The sequence below is a fragment of the Prionailurus viverrinus genome, chromosome D4, assembly GCF_022837055.1.
Source record: "Prionailurus viverrinus isolate Anna chromosome D4, UM_Priviv_1.0, whole genome shotgun sequence".
Taxonomy (NCBI): Eukaryota; Metazoa; Chordata; class Mammalia; order Carnivora; family Felidae; genus Prionailurus; species Prionailurus viverrinus.
This window is the reverse complement of record NC_062573.1, coordinates 40,290,783-40,308,833: the sequence shown is the minus strand read 5'-3', so window position 1 is coordinate 40,308,833 and position 18,051 is coordinate 40,290,783. Positions and strand designations below refer to the sequence as shown.

At 38.4% G+C, this 18,051-nt stretch overlaps 1 protein-coding gene across 7 annotated transcripts in view; it reads right to left on the bottom strand.

Annotated features, from left to right (window-relative positions):
• Window positions 1-18,051, bottom strand: part of ELAVL2 (ELAV like RNA binding protein 2) — a 202,399-nt gene that overhangs the window by 167,173 nt on the left and 17,175 nt on the right. The gene's annotated exons all lie outside the window — the stretch shown is intronic.

The following is an 18,051-nucleotide window of genomic DNA, read 5'->3' as shown; positions in this document are numbered from 1 at the left end:
CTTTTTTATGTTAGCTATTTATTAATCACTTAAAATTTGTGTATATAGGTTGTGCAGCCTGTTCTAGGATGTGAGGGTTCACTGAAGAAGATTATGACAGTCCTCAAAAAGTTTCTGATATGTGGGGATGGTAAGAGAACCAGTCATTCTTAATTGTTTCTAATAAGAAACCACTCTTAGTAGATGGGAAGGAAAGATCTTGTCAGAAGACTTTCAGCATAGGAAAAGAAGAGTGTGGTGTTGGCTTTCCTCTCTTTTCAATGAATGACTTTCAACAACTTTTTACAATTCTATGATTTGAAGGTAGTACCAGACTTAGGTTCACATATTTTCTATAATTACATAAAGGGAAAAGGTTGGGGAGGAAGGAAGACCTGTTAGAATTAGTGAGAAATCTAAATAAATTGACTTATTAATATATTGACTGACAGTAACAGTGACTTAATAAAGCATTCCTAGAAGAAATCCCTAGAGATATACCTTAATGAATAATAAGAATTCTGTATAATTAACAAAATAATTATTTCTACATAAATACCTCTTAAGAGCATGAAAACTTAAACAGTTGCACTTACATTGTTTTACTAATTTGTGTAAACAGTTAAAAATAGTTGTGAGTAGAGACAGCAAATGGCTTTTGTAGTAAGTTATTAATTGTAAGTATAATATTAAAAGTTCGTGTTGTTATTAAAGCTCTCCATTCCTCAAGACCTAGATGGGCATGATACTAAGTGCTTTTCTATGAACATAATATCCTGGTTAAGAACTACTATGACTTTTTTTTTTTTTTAAAGAATAGCTCATTAGCTGGCTGGGTAAGTTCCCCTCTACCCTCATGAACTTTTCAACAGTTTTGAAGGCATTCTGGAAAATAGACACTTTACTAAATTCACTTTTCTCTCATCTCCCTTTCTGTTCCTCCAACCAAGAACTTCATCATTACCAGAGAAAAAATGGAAAGAATGGGAATGCTAACTAATAGAATAAAGGTGTTTTCCTTGACACTTTAAAAAGTAGACAGAAGAAATGAAAAATAAATTTGGAAATTAGGTCTTTGACTAAATGAAAATCTTAAGATGTGATAAAAACAGCTCCAGTAAGTGTATACATTAAATGTATTAACCTTGTGAAATGTAAGATTGCACCTGGGAGAAGTTAGCACAGTTGGAGATTATTAAGGCACATCAACTCAGCATTAATGAGAACTTGAGCCTGGTGTGGAACACAGTTGTACCAAATTGGCAAGAGTCATACACCTAAAGGTAAACTGAAATTTTTCTAGGAGGGAAGGATGTATCAAGCCCAAAGAAAAACTATAGATATGTTTTTTGTTGTTGTTGTTGTTGTTGTTGTTGTTGTTTTTTAATCATCCTGGGGTAACTGGGTGGCTCAGTCAGTTAAGTGTCTGACTTCAGCTTCAGGTCAGGGCATGATCTCACCCTTTGTGAGTTCGAGGCCTGCGTTGGGCTCTGTGCTGACCAGCTCAGAGCCTGGAGCCTGCTTTGGGTTCTGTGTCTCCCTCTCTCTCTGCCCTTCTCCCCTTGCACTCTCTCTCTCTCTCTCAAAAATAAATAAAACATTAAAAAAAATTAAAAAGCAATTTAAAAAAATCTACCATCTGCAAAATGCTTATCCTACCAAAATTTTCTAGCACATTCCACAATAACCTATATGACAGTATTAGTACACTCTGAAAAGAGTGTTTAATACCTGAAGAAGGTAGTATGTTCCATGTTCTATTTTTATTAACACGATTATAGGCTTGATTTATTTCAAGCCTTGCTCTTTGTGGCAGGAGAAAATAGAGGACAAAACAGTTTCTTTGGCATACATCAAGGAATACATTATAATCAATAAAAGCAAACCAAGTCTGGAAAATATATAAGCTAGGTATTAAATAAGCAATTCACCATCTGTAAATCTCCCACCAGTAGGTGAATGTTGAGTCATGCTAAGGCTTCAGTGACTAAGGAAATATAGTGCTTAATCCCAAGCGACCTTGACTTTCTCCTTATAGGAACTTCCCAACAAGTTTTGTGACAGGTAAGAACAAGATCACCGTGAAGGAATCCAGTATGGATTCTAAAGATTATCCTGCATGTAACCTTCTAAGAGGAGGTTCAGTGTCTCAGAAAGCATTATTCTTGTGCTTTTACGATTTCTTTGCCCATGTTAGCAGGATTTCTGGAGTCATAAAGAAATTGGTTCCAATGCTTATAAGCTGGATGACCTGGACAATTCTCTTAACCACCTTAAGCCGCCCTTCTCTCTTTAGCAAAATTCAAAGGGCAAGGACCAACTCCTACTTTTGTGATGATTTAATGATACAAAGTGTGAAAACACACTGCCTGGTAAAAGCCCTATTGAAACAGATAATATAAAGGGGCTCATTCAGTACAAATTCTCAACTGCCTCCCTCCTTCTCTTTGATACAGAGACTGGAAATTTGAATATTTGATTTCCCAATTTTCCTTGGAACCATTAGTGGCTGTTTGAGACAGTTCTGGCATTTTTAATGTAAATACATATTTGCTGAAGGGTCATCTGGAAACACTTGTGCTTTCTTAATGAAAGAGGAAAGATACAGCTGCCACCACCTTTGGCACACTCTCCCTACCCTCTGTTTCTCACCTGGATATTGTGAACTGTCTGGAGGTAGAGCACCTATCTTGCAATTATGAAGCAGTAAGTTGAAGACCAATCCCTGAAAGATGGCGAAGAAAGAGGGGAAAACCCAGGTTCCTGATGACATGCTGGGGCTGGACTACTTATTTTTGGACTTACTGTTTTATATGGAAAAAAGCTTTATTTAAGCAATAGATAGCTGAATAGTCTGTATCTTGAAGCTTTCTTAACTGATATATTGGCTACTGTTGTGGTTTCCTGGTTCTAAATTCTGCCCAGATTATTATGACCCTGGATGACAGGTTGAATTCTAGGTAAAAGATTTCTGAGACTCCACCTATAATCAGGACAGTGGTACTGGATGGGATAATCTGCTCAAATTATTGAACGAGGAGTGGGTTTGTAAGAATCATTTGAGGAAGGGTGTCACAACAAAAATTCTTTTTGAAGAAGTTGCATAATTGTCCTATAGTAGGTTGAACTTAAAGTTTAGTCCAAAGTCCATGGGGGAGGGGAAGAAAAAAAAAAAAAAAGGTTAGAGAGGGAGAGAGCCAAAGCCAAAGCATAAGAGACTCTTAAAAACTGAGAACAAACTGAGGGTTGATGGGGGGTGGGAGGGAGGGGAGGGTGGGTGATGGGTATTGAGGAGGGCACCTTTTGGGACGAGCACTGGGTATTGTATGGAAACCAATTTGACAATAAATTTCATTAAAAAAAAGTTTAGTCCAAATATCTTTCCTCTTTTATATTGTTTTTCTGTACTGTTGTTTTCAAACAAACACATAGGCATAGTCACCTGGGAACGTATCAATATTTAAATATTTAGAATATTCACCTTGCAATACTATAAACATTTAATTGATGACTCCAGTTTGCTGCCATAGCCAAAACAATTTAAACACCCCTTTCAGGATTTATGTTCAGAATCTGAATCACAGTTTTAGGGAATACCGGTAATGTTGACATATTTTTTTCTCTAAAGATTGGATTTGATTTTGGAAAATATCCAAAAAGTTGTTCACAGTCAAATCTAGTAAAGTAAGTAAGCATTCACTTACAAACTGGAGAATACATATTTTTGTTGTTAAAAAACAGGTATGTACACAAGATAATCTGACCTAAAATGGGCCTAAAAATGTGTTGTAGCAATAATGGCATTGTTTAAATAAACATATGTCTTCCCAAGGGGACTGCTTTGGAGATCCACACGCTTGGTCACATGTGTTAGCTAAACTTGTCAATCTCCTAGATATGCTCAGTGGTAATTTCTTGGAACAAACCAGATGTTTCCTTTTCACCTTTCCCCTTCCATTCTGTCATAAATTCCTTATTCTGAAACAGGCTCAGTGTTCAATGGTTTCAAAGCCATTTTTTGTAGTACTGTCACCTTACTCTAGTTGATTTTTTAAAGCACAAGGTGCAAGACAAAAGAGTGTCACCAATAACATAGTAAGATTACAAATCCAATAGAATTTCGTTTGGGCTCCAACCTGACTACTTACTGGTTGTGTGATTTGAGTGATTATTTAATCATTGAGGCCTATTTTTTCATCTGTAAAATGAAGATAAAAATAGTACCTATCTGAGGTGTTGTGAATATTAAGTAGGATAATAAATGGGCTTTGCATGTAATGTTTGCAGTATAGCAAGTGATTAACAAGCATCACTTAGGATAATACCATGTTAGGCAAATAATGAGTTTGTGAAATACTTAAGATGTAAAGAATATTAGGCTGTTTACAGGAGATGCTACCAAGAACTGCAATTCTACTTTTAACAGTTTGGAAGGCATTCTGGAAAATATACATTTTATTAAGTTCACTCTTCTCTGATCTCCCTTTCTTCTTCCTCAACTTAGAACTACATCTATTAAGAGGGGGAAAATGTAAGGAATGGGAATGCTAACTAATGGAATAAAGGTGTTTTCCTGGACACTTTGAAATACAGATAAAATGAAAAATGAATTTATTAGTTAATTATGAGTTAATCGTGGATAGTTAACATGGAGTAATCTGAATATTTATTTTGTTTGATGCAGTGGAAAAATGTGGTGCAGTAGAAACAAACCAGTCCTTGTTCCCATGTATGATTCTAGATAAATCTCTTAAACTACCTAAGTCTCATTTTCCTCAGTATAAATGGCTCATGTCTGGGGTGCCTGGATGACTCAGCAGGTTGAGTGTCCCACTCTTGATTTTGGCTCAGGTTGTGATCCCAGGGTCCTGGCCTTGAGCCTTGCATTGGGCTCTGTGCTAAGCATGGAGCCTGCTTAAGATTCTCTCTCCCTCCCTGTCTCTCCCTCCCTCCCTTTTTCCCTCCCTTTCTCCCTCTCTCCCCCTTTGCCCCTCTCGGCTCACTCTCTCTCTCTCTCTCAAAATATATATATAGCTAATGCATGTCTTCCAAATAGATAAGAATCTGGTAATTCTTTCCCACTTGTTAATAAAGAATAGAACACTGGATGCATTTTCTAAGAACCAGGAAGGCACAATTAACTTGGAGTTTACAAGATCTCCAGAGGTATTTCATTACTCAGAGAACTAAGATGACACTAGAAGGTAGATGACTATTGATTTAGATCATGTGTGTTTATGACATATCAAGTAAGGTGATTAAACAAAAACTGGTGTCTGGCTGCAAGTTAGTTAACTCCTTGGTGCCCATCCTTCAACTATTCAATGAGAAGGTGGAATATGAATGTACTTTTCAGTTATTCAATTATTTGCTTATAGTTAATTTTAACAAAATATACAGTTTTCTTACTTGACTCAGCAAGACTTTCCCCTCACAGACCTCACTGCATTTGGCATGGAGGAGGATAGAATGTAGAAAGGGTAGAGAGATACAAGGGGAGAGATGAAATAAAATCTTTCGAGAGTTTTTGACTATAGCTTACTATGTGTTAAGGTACAATCTCAAAAAGGAAATTATGTTTTTCAGGGGAAAGGGAAAAAACCAAAGTCCTCTAAAAGTAGATTTTAAAACTTTCATATTTTATGAGAAGAGAAATATGAATAATACAAGTTATGCTATGGAGGAAATAGTTTACTTAAAAATAAAATTAGGGGTGTCTGGGTGTTTCAGTTGGTTAAGTGTCCGACTTTGGCTCAGGTCATAATCTCACGGTTTGTGGGTTTGAGTTCCCCATCAGGCTGTATGCTGACAGCTCAGAGCCTGGATCCTGCCTCGAATTCTGTGTCTCCTTCTCTCTCTGCCACTCCCCTGCTCACCCTCTGTCTCTCAAAAATAAATAAACATTTAAAAAATTAAAAGTAAAATTAGGTACGTTGTATTTTATTTTTTTTTAACATAGAGAAGACTCCACTTTATACCTAGTGGTTCTCAAAGAGTGATCTGCAGACAGCATCTTCATCATCTGGGAAGTTGTTAGAAATGCAAATTATTGGGCCTTTGTAAACTTACTGAATCAGAAACTCAGGTGGACTTAGGAGTTTGTTTTAACAAGCTTTGAGAAGTGCTTTGCTCTACAGAACATGGCAGTGTCCTGATTCTGTACCTTGGCCTCAAAGAATCCTTGTACTTTTCTCTCTTGTTATCCTGGCACTGCCATAGAAACAAGTACAAAGTAGCCTATAAAACATGAGATCACATGGAGGAGAGCCCAGGTGTCCTAGTTGAGGCCATCCACACCAGCCTGCAGTCATTAACAACTTATTCACATGAGAGAGCCCGACCAAGATCAGGAGAGCCTTCTACAGCACTCGCCTCTGATGCCTGAGTATAATGCGGTCAAGAGTAGAAAAACTGACCAGCCGACCTGTAGGCCCATGAGCAATAGGAAATGCTTACTGTTTTAAGCCACTGAGTTTTTAGGGGCTTTGTTATGTAGCGCTATGTGAAATGATACATCCTACCCATTGTGTAGAATACTTTCCCAGTTCTTCCTTACGAACTTTAACCCCGATAGTATTTTAATGACGTCATCATGTTATTTGTGAGGTGATATTTGCTTTATAAAGACCATTTTAAAGATTGCCAAGTAATTTCTATATACCATTGCTGTATATACCATTGCTAATTCCTACAATAACCCTGGCAATTGGGTGTCGTTATTAATCCCATTTTACAAATGAAGAAATTGAGAATAATACAGATTGAATAATTCAATGCCACACAGTAAGTGGTGAAGTTGACGTTGGAACTCTTTTTAGCACCAAAGACCCTATCTTTCCACTCTGGCACACTGTAGGAACTGGAAGGATTACAAATACCTTCCAGCCCAAACCTCTTACTTTGCAAGGTAAAGAAACTAAAGAAGTGCAATGACTTGGCTAAAGTGATTCATAGTATAAACCTCACCCCTGATTGCAAATGCCAAATACTCACCCCTGATTGCAAAAATGGAGACCCTAGGCCACCGCAGGGTTGTTTCTAACCGGCAGAGGAATCCGTTTTAAATGAGCACAATGGGTGATTCTGCTGTAGGTGGGCTGTGCGTTGTTTGAGAAAGGCTGAGTCAAATTAGTCATGGAGCCAGGACGTAAATCCTGGCGTGGTTCACAGTGTGGTCAGCTTTAAACTACACCAGTGATTTTCAACAGAGTAGAGAGAAGGATTCTGCCTGGTGATGCTGGGTGGGCAGGAGGTGGTAACTAACAGAATTGCCCTCAGGGGCTTTTTCAGCAGACTCCTTTAAGGTCAGACAAGTCCTTTCTTGCTCTCCCCAAATGGGAAAACTTGCTGTAGTAAACTACTGTTATTGGTGAATTTGTTATCTTCTCCAGTCCCCAGGTAGTGGGGGGTTCACAGTAACAAAAGTTGAGAAGGTCTGCTATACTGCATTATGCTGCCTCAGTTATTTTATCTGGTTAAATTTACTCTCACACAATGAAATCTAATGAATAAAGGCTTCAGTGGGAATGGGGACCAGAAGTATTATGTTTCAAACACAGTATATATTGACAAATTTGGGTCCTGCTCAGATAGCTTTATACCATTCCCTGATGGAAGCGCGTAACTTCCACCCCACTTATCTCAGGGTAAAGGCAATATATGGCTCAAGGTTTGTGAAGTTTTTAGCGTAGCATTGACTCAGTCTAAAGGTTTTACTACTTTGACCATCGTTTTCTAGTAAGAAATGGCCTGCTTTGTTCTCCATTTTCTTTGTTCATGGTATTATTAGACCCTTATACAATTAACTGTCTGGCATGCCCTCTCAGACAACTAATTTGTCACCTGTCCTAGTGCTGGACACCTGTGTTTCAACTTCCCTGAAACAACCACCTACTTGCCTAGGTATCTGTTCATTTATTTGCTACAGAATTTACCTGCTGTGTCCTGTCTGCTCCACCCCTTTATCCCACTAATAGTCTCCCTAAAAGATGGAAACCTTTCCTTGGAATGCCTGTGCTAGGATAATGAAGCTCTTCCCTATTTCTGCATTCAGACACCCAGTCTTCTTTTGTTTTAATGCACTACAGATTCTGCCATGGCAGCCCCATCACCTACCAACCAGGTCTTTAAAAATGAAGTGTAGGAGGAGGAAGGAGAAACAGGAGTTACTCGCCTGGTCCTGGAAAGACAGTGTAGTATAGATCCAGATGACAGTGAATTTTCCTTTTTTTTTTTTTTTAATGTTTGTTTATTTTTGAGACAGAGAGGTGCAGAAAGACGGGGAGAGAGGATCTGAAGCAGGCTCTTCATGGACAGCAGAGTCTGATGCGATGTGGGGCAGGGCTTGAACTCATCAACCATGAGATCATGAACTGAGTCAAAGTTGGACACTTAACCAACTGAGGTACCCAGGTGCCCCAAAACAACACAAAACTTTGCAGGTCCCAAGTCTGAAGTTGGGTCTTACTGGGCTAAAATCAAGGTTTGGGAAGACTGTATTCCTGTGGAGGCTTTACTGAAAAATCTTATTTCCTTGGCTGATGACCCCTTTCCATCTTCAAAGCCCACCATGGTAGGTGGAGTCTTTCTCACATTGTATCACTCTGACACTGACTCTCCTGTCTCCTCCTTTCACTTAAAAGGGCTGTAATGATTACACTGGGTCCACCTGGATAGTTCAGGAAGCTCTCCCCATCTCCAGGTGATCTGATTAGCAACCTTAATTCCGTCTGAAACCTTAATTCCCCTTTGCCATATACATACAAATTCTGAGGGTTGGGACACAGATGTCTTGGGTGGGGAAGCATTATTCTGCCTACCACATCTACATAGTGAAGAAATAAATTTCTCATAGTAAACAAGTATCTAATGACATCTATTCTCTAGGATTCATGAAGACAAAATACAAAAAAAAAATGCAAGGCTCTTTGACTTTAGGGAATTCATGTAATGTACTAAAAATTCTAAGGAGATTGAGAAAGAAATTGTTATGCAGGAGCCTATACAAATGTGTCTTTTTAAAGGCATATGTAGTTCTGTAATTCATAGTCTGTGTTTTTTGTTTTTTTAATTTTTATTTATTTATTTATTTTTTTATTTTTAAAATTGTTTTTCAACGTTTATTTATTTTTGGGACAGAGAGAGACAGAGCATGAACAGGGGAGGGGCAGAGAGAGAGGGAGACACAGAATCGGAAACAGGCTCCAGGCTCTGAGCCATCAGCCCAGAGCCTGACTCGGGGCTCGAACTCCCGGACCGCGAGATCGTGACCTGGCTGAAGTCGGACGCTTAACCGACTGCGCCACCCAGGCGCCCCATAATTTTTATTTTTTAATGTACATCCAAGTTAGCATATAGTGCAACAGTGATTTCAGGAGTAGATTCCTTAATGCCCCTTACCTGTTTAGCCCATCCCCCCTCCCACAACCCCTCCAGTAACCCTCTGTTTGTTCTCCATATTTAAGAGTCTCTTATGTTTTGTCCCCCTCCCTGTTTTCATATTATTTTTGCTTCCCTTATGTTCATCTGCTTTGTACCTTAAAGTCCTCATATGATTTGTAAGTTGAGTTGTTTTTGACCTAAAAGCATCATACCTATGTATATAAGGGGCGCCTGGGTGGCTCAATCAGTTAAGCATCTGACTTTTAAAAAAAAAAATTTTAATGTTTATTTATTTTTGAGACCGTGAGAGAAAGCACGAGCAGGGGAGAGGCAGAGAGAGGGAGACATGGAATCTGAAGCAGGCTGCAGGCTCTGAGCTGTCACCACAGAGCCTAAGCGGGGCTTGAACTCATGGAGTGTGAGATCATGACCCAAGCAGAAGTCAGACCGCTTAACTGACTGAGCCACCCAGCTGCCCCAAGTGTCAGGCTCTTAATTTCAGCTCAGGTCATGATCTCATGGTTCCTGAGAGTGAGCCCTGCATTGGGTTCAGCGCTGACAGTGTGGAGCCTGCTTCAGATTCTCTCTCTCACTCTCTTTCTGCCCCTTTCTGCTCACTCACTCTCAGTCTCTCTCTCTCAAAATAAATAAATAAACTTAAAAAAAAAAAAGAATTTAAAGGAAAACATTTGTAAAACCCAGTCCCACCAAAGTAATGGAAATCAATTCAACTGAAATGGGTACAGGTATAAGCAGAAGGTATAAGCAGGTATAAAAGACGGCTTGTAAAAGTAGAAGGAATTTTTTGTATCCTTATTATAAGATAATAATTGCAGTCTCAAATCTTCATCATTTCCTTTGGCTCCAACCCTGGGTTCCATCTATGCTGTTGATTTAGCAGCCGAGTCAGTGATTTAAGCGCGAGGACTTATTCTGCATGCTAAATTCTGTTTACAGAATCAAAGGGTTTTCAAATGGAAACGCTTATCTGGAATTTGGAGATGAGATCTAGCCAAGTGCACAGAAAATCTTAAGTCCGAGAAATAATTAAATTACAACCCTGTTTTTATTGAGCTCAACATCAGTTTGTTAAAAAAAAATTAAATGTCTGTTTTTATCTTTCCTGTTCATTTCTAAAAGAAAAATTACTTTATTGATTTTATAAATATAACACTTGTTCATTATAATGAGCTCAAGTCATGCAGAAAAGTAAAAAGAAGTTTTTAAAAAAAATCACCCCAAATCCCTTTTTAACATATAATACTTGCTATTTTTGTAAGTAGAATGAATTAGAATGAAGCCAAATGAAGCTGAAATGAATTGGAATGGATTGCTAAACTTCAAATAAATGTTGTATCCAGTATAACATACGTTAATTCTTAGGAGATCCCTCTAAAGTTAGATATTATTAAAAAAACTAAAATGTTGAAATCATAGTTTTAAAACCTGCACATTTCAACTGTAGATGGCATCAATTGTTTCCCTGCTCTGAAAGATGAAGATATTAGCTTCTTTCTTTTCCCTTCTCCCACCTCTTGATCTTGTTATTTATATTTAAAAAAATTTTTTTAAATGTCTTATTTATTTTTGAGAGAGAGACACAGAGTGTGAGCAGGGGAGGGGCAGAGAGAGAGAGGGAGACACAGAATCCAAAGCAAGCTCCAGGCTCTGAGATGTCAGCCCAGAGCTTGACATGGGGCTCAGACCCACGAACCGCGAGATCGTGACCTGAGCCGACACTTAACCAACTGAGCCACCCAAGCGCCCCGATATATTATTTATATATTGTCAAGGTTTTTACATTTGTGTTCTTGCTGAAATTATTTAGACATACTTTAAATTGTTTTAACATTGGGGCGCCTGGGTGGCTTGGTCGGTTGAGTGACCGATTTCGGCTCAGGTCATGATCTCATGGTTTGTGAGTTCAAGCCCAGTGTCAGGCTCTGTGCTGACGGCTCAGAGCCTGGAGCCTGCTTCTGATTCTGTGTCTCCCTCTCTCTCTGCCCCTCCCCCACTCATGCTCTGTCTCTCTCTGTCTCAGAAATAAATAAACATTAAAAAAAATTTTTTTTTAATAAATAAATAGTTTTAACATTCACCCAGGACCTTTTACTCCTTTCCTCTTTATTTTCCAGTCCTTTTGTAAGTCCTACTTACAATCCAAAAAATACTTGCATTTTATTTACTATCAAGTAATATGTGTTTGTCTATTTCGGGGGTTTTGTTTTCGTTTTGGCAAAGGGTGCACATGTGTTGTATTCCCCAGACCTCTTTCAGGTTTGAAAACATCTGCCTGTTCTACCTATTGCTGTTGTACACCTTGTGGACATGTGTACTTTGTATATTTTGGATGTTTATATTACTGTTTGATTATAGGTCTTTCCTTCACAATTTCTTACATATTTTCCAATGGTTTCTGTTACCAAATGTTACTGTGAAACAAAATGAGACCAGCATGGGGCATCTGGGTGGCTCAGTCGGTTAAGCATCCAACTATTGGTTTCAGCTCAGGTCATGATCTCATGGTTCGTGGGTTGGAGACCCCTGCATCGGGCTCTGCACTAACAGTGCAGCACCTGCTTGGGATTCTCTCTCTCCCCCTCTCTTTCTGCCCTTCCCCTGCTCCTGCTCTCTCTCAAAATAATTATTTAAACTTAAAAAAATATGAGACCAGCATGGGTATTTTCCTTTAATAGTGATTTATTTACTTTGCTTTTTGGGGTGCCTAAGAATTCTTTATCCTTGAGTATGGGTAGTGTAACTATAGACTTAGAGATGAGTATTCCCAAAATATCTTGTAATATATGTTACTTTTCAGGCTGCAGATTAAACGTTTGCTTCATTTCAGAAAAGTTTCTTCTTCATTAAAAAAAAAATTGTATCTTTGGGTACATTGTTGTGCTCCCCTGGGTTTTCTACCTAAGAGACACAGCGCTGTCACACAGAATTTGTCAGTCTTCAACTTCTATGAGCTTCTTTCGGATTCCTTAATTTCTTCTTTTTTCATCTGCATTTACTATGATTATCTCAGGTCTTCCTGCTTTTGAAACTTTATTATTATTTAATGATTCTGTTTCAGTCTTCTATTTCCTTAGGCTTGCAATCCCTCTTTTCTTCATTCTGCTGTTTTTAAACACATTTTTGAATTTTTGTTTTATTCTTCTTCAGTTATAAATAGCAAAGCACCTGTAGAGAAATTAACTTTCATGCATTATGTTTTTTCTAGGCTTGGTTCAATATTGGTCTTTTATACATTCTGCCTACCTTCCTAATTTTTGCATCGTTGCCTTGCTATTACTTTTCGTGGCGCTTGTTCATGGGGATCTGTCCAGACCTGCATTTATTTTTTAATAATTAAAGGAATGTTTTGACAACAAGGCCACCTTAACTAAAACCAGTTTGTTTTCTCCTCTTATATAGAGTCTGATGGCTGAGAACTTAGTGTTCTAGATTCCCCACCCCCACCACCCCCCTCCCGGGATCATGAAGGCAAAGAGGGAGAACTCAAGATTATATGAACATCTAGGCTCTGCTGCCACTTGGCATATATTGTTCAAGGTCTTCTACCAGGTTTCATTGTTTCCATTTGTGGAGTGGTGGTATATCTCATTCTCACTGAAGTGTATACTTGGAATCGGGGTGGGTCTCTTCATTCTGAGTGTAGACCTCACTTCTTCCAGAGAGAGAGCCTATACCATCGTTCACTTTCCTTGTTTCAACTCCTTCTTGGCAATCATTACTACTTCCAAGTCAGAAGAAGAAAAAGATGAAGTTGCTACTCCTTATGGTACTTTTCCTCTTGGACAAGATCCATTTGCACTGTATTCTGGTCTTTTCTTAACCAAAGGAATGCCAAGGAGATGGAGTGACTTCTCTGATGGGTAATGATGCCTCTGACTTGGTGGATAAATCTGTCTAATTCTGGGCTTTAGCTGGTGGCACAGTTTGCTCTTACCCTAAGCCACATCATCAACTTAGACTCTTTGTATTGTAAATATAATATATATGTCTTCCTTCTTCTAATACCTTGTGCTCTCATCTTTTCCCCTTCAGAACACAGGGAGGCCCTGTGAGACCTCAGACCCCCTCAGAGACCTCAACAGTACAGCTTGCGTGGGGGTGGGGCAGGTTAGAGGTTGATGTTGGCAGACCCCTCACGCATACTGACTTCCAGAATCCTATACTTACTTCATTATTGCCCCGCTTTTTGTTAATGGCCTTGGGTTATGCCCCTTCCCTTGCACATGTGATTTTTGAGGGGCCTGGTTTTTACTATTTTTATTTTGTAATTTACTTTTATTTGGTCATCTTTATGTGTAAGCTTGAAGACATTTTTTGTTTTAATTAACATATTTAACTTTTTTTTTGGATAGGCACGAGACAGCACAAAATGCAAAAGATATAAATGTGCCTACGGTGAAAGGTTAAGGATCCTACCTATTCCTGTCTCCCACCTGTATGGATCCTTCCCCTAGAGGGAATTACTGTCATCAGCTTCTAGTGTAAATCTCCAGAAGTGGCATTTGTGTTTAGTTTTAGTTTTTTAGTTTTTAGTTTTTTTAATAAAAATAATGTATACAGCATACACAATTTATGCTTTTAAAAAACTCATTATATCTCAAAGGTTGTTCCATATAAAAACATATACAACTGCTGCATTATTTTAATTGTGCATAACATTTAATTTTATACCCATACATAATTATGTAACTTAGGCTCGTGAGATAACAAGTTTTTGTTTCCCCACCTGCTCCTTTGAAATTTATTTAGTGAGTGTAACCTTCCCCCTGCCTCTAGGTGGAAATGTGGGCAGATTCCCAGGACTTTTTGCTCTCTCTTAGCAAAAGACAGTCACTTTGTCACAAACACAGACTAAATTCAGAAATCAGAGTGCACTGTCTCAGAGATTATTCAAATCTGGGAGGATGGGAAAGGGCAAGAAGTTTGAATCAATCCCTTTTAAACTGAATTTATCCATGCCTTCTAGGCTGGGCATATGTTTAAAGTTGACCATCTCTGGTGGGCTTTTCAGAGGTTCTCTGCTGGGTCCCACCAACTATGAGATCCTTTGACATAGACTAGGTACCTTTTCCTTCAGCAGGCTCCTTCCTATCCTGCCTCAACTTACATTTCTCTGGTAGTTCATATTTTTCATAGTCCTTCAATGACAGGTTCCCTCACCCCTGCCAGTTTCCAGAAGCTCTCTTTGGCCAAACTAAAGATGGCCCCAGCCTGGCTCTTTCTCTTCTGTCCCTAGTCTATCAATAGGGAATCACATCTTTTCCCCTGACAATCTTGGGACTGTGGGTCACTCTTACCACAGCAGAACTTTCTTGGCTTCACCATCAAGTGGTTAGTTAGCCTTTTATTTACCCTTTGAATTGCTTAGCTACTGTGGGGTACCCTGCAGGGAACACATCTTAAGCTTTCTCACTGGCCCCAATGAAAGCTCCTTTCTAGTATTCTTTTTTTTCTTTTTTTTTTTTTTTAATTTTTTTTTCAACGTTTATTTATTTTTGGGACAGAGAGAGACAGAGCATGAACAGGGGAGGGGCAGAGAGAGAGGGAGACAAGATCGGAAACAGGCTCCAGGCTCTGAGCCATCAGCCCAGAGCCCGACGCCGGGCTCGAACTCACGGACCGTGAGATCGTGACCTGGCTGAAGTCGGACGCTTAACCGACTGCGCCACCCAGGCGCCCCTCCTTTCTAGTATTCTGCTGAGCTACCATGGCATCTGAGACAAAAAAGAAATTTATATACACTCATCAAAATATCTTCTCATATTTTGAACCATGTGGAAGAAAGTTAAAAGCTCTCCCCTCCCCCACCCCTGCACCCACCCAAATGACTACTATACATATAAAGCCTCACTGTTTTCAGTATGTCTGCATATCTTTTGTCAACCCAGGGAAATATGCCCAGTGGAAAGGCCACAATGGCTATACTGCCCTGGAACCAGGGCTGTTTGGAAATGACTGTTCTGTTATATAATAATGCAAAGTCTTAAGACAAACAACAACAGCCTATCTTAATCTAAAATTTTGATTTTTTGTTTAATGTGAATTGGTTTTACATTAATTTATATTAACAAAATCCTATATTAAATGATTATTTATCTTGATTACTATGTTTTTGGCATACCCTTAACTTTTTTTAAAAACAGCTTTACTGAGGGGCTCCTGGGTGGCTCAGTCAGTTAAGTGTCCAACTTAACCTCAGGTCATGATCTCGCTGCTTGTGGGTTCGAGCCCCCCATCGGGCTCTATGCTGACAGCTCAGAGCCTGTAGCCTACTTTGTATTCTGTATCTCCCTCTCTCTCTGCCCCTACCCCACTGGCACTCTGTGTGTGTGTGTGTGTGTGTGTGTGTGTGTGTCTGTGTGTCTGTGTGTCTCTCTCTCTCTCAAAAATAAATGAACATTTTTTAAAAAATTTAAAAATAGCTTTCTTGAGATATAATTCACAAATTACAGAATTTGTATATTTAAAGTATACAATTAAATAGTTTTAGTATATTCTCAGTTTTCAACTATGACTATTTTAGAACATTTTAATTATCGCCCCCCAGAAAAAAACCCATTAGCAGTCATCCCCCATTTCTCTCCAGCCTTAGGCAATCAGTAATCTACTTTCTGTTTCGACTGATATACCCAAGAGAAATGAAAACATATGACCACCAAAAAATTTCACTGCAGCATCATTCATCCTATTTAAAGATAGCTCTCTTAAATTTTGTATTTGACCCTGTTCCATCTTTGAGCTAAAAGAGGGAAAAATCCCTTCTTCTTTCCCTTTCCCATCAGTGCAATACTTCTCTCCAAGAAAATCACTCCACAATATCCTTCCTCTTTCCATATTTTGCGTTATTTTTATAGCTTGATCCAGCTGAGACATCCACTGGTCTTGAAACCGTCTCCACGTCGGTAATGAAGACATAGTAGTGTGGTTAGCACTTTGAGAAACAGAGTCTCGAAACAAGCCAGTTCACATCTTGCACTCTCCAGTTACAAGGGAAATTACTTAAACTCTCTGAGCTTCAATTTCCTCATCTGTAAAATGGAGATAATAGCATTATGTTCCTCATGGGGTTCCTGTAAGGTTTAAATGAATCCATTCATCTAAAGTACTTATAGTAATATCAAACACTCAAAAATTAAATGTCAGTGGTTATTTAAAAATTTTTATTGTGATAAAAAAACATATAATTTATCATCTCAACTTTTTTTAAGTGTACAGTTTACCAGTGTATATTTATATTGTTGTGAAACACATCTCCAGAACTTTTTCACCTGGCAGAACTGAAATTCTATACCCACTCAACAACACCTCTCCTTTGCCTCCTGACCCTGATCCTTGATAACCTTGACTACTGTAGATGTCACATATAAGTGGAATCGTACAGTATTTATTATTTGGGCATTGGTTTATTTCACTTATCCTTAGGGTGCGTTCGTGTTGTAGCATGGGACAGAAATTCCTTCCTTTTTAAGGATGCATAGTATTCCATTGTATGTATAAAGCACATTTTGTTTATCCATTCATTCACTGTTGCACCTCTGGGTTGCTTCTACCACTTGGCTACTGTGTGTAGTGCTGCTGTAAACATGGGGGTGCAGATATCTCTCTGAGACCCTGCTTTCAAGTCTTTTGGATATATACCCACAAGTGAAAATGCTAGATCATATGGTAGTTCTTTTTTTAATTTTTTGAGGAATTCCCAAAATTTTCCATGCTGGTTGCACCATTTTAGAATCCAAACAACAGAGTATAAGAGTTCCCACTTCTCTAAATCTCCACCACACTTGTTATTTTCTGTTTTTCCTAATGAGTGTGAGATATCTCATTGTGGTTGTGATTTGCATTTCTCTGATGATTATTGATGTTGAGCATCTTTTCATATGGCTGTTGGCCATTTGTACATCATCTTTAGGGAAATGACTATTCAAGTCTTTTGCCAATTTTTTAATTGGGTTATTTGATTTTTTGTTGTTGAGTTTTAGGAGTTCTTCAATATATTCTGGATGCTGACCCCTTTTCTGATCATTGCAAATGTCTTCTCTCGTTCTGTAAGTGGCTTTTTTGCCATGTTGATTGTGTTTTTTAATAGTCTGATACAGTGATTTTTAATGTGCTTTGTAAATTCTACATGTAACACTCTGTCTTTGGAACTTTATATATGTCTTAGGGGAAACTTTAATATTCACTTCTTGTAATATTTATTTGGCTGGTTCATTATCAATGAACACTTAAGGTTTTTTTCCAATATTTTGCTACTACTAATAATTCTGTGCTTTTTTTTTTACATGTGTCATCTTTCATTTATTCAAGCACATCTGTAGCAAAAATGTCTAGAAGTAGAACTGCTGAATAAAATGATTTATACATTAAAAATTTTGATAACATATCAATTTATACTCCTACGAGCAATTTATGAAAATACTTATTTTCTGGCACATAGGAGTGTATTACTGTCATTTTAATTTGCATATCTTTTACTACAAGGACAAGTAAAATAATTTTATAATTTAAGGTCTGTTTGATTTTCCTTTTCTTTTTTTTATGTTTATTTATTTTTGAGAGGGAGACAGAGTGCAAGTAGGGGAGGGGCAGAGAGAGAGGGAGACACCAAATCTGAAGCAGGCTCCAGGCTCCGAGCTGTCAGCACAGAGCCAGGCGCAGCGCTCGAAATCA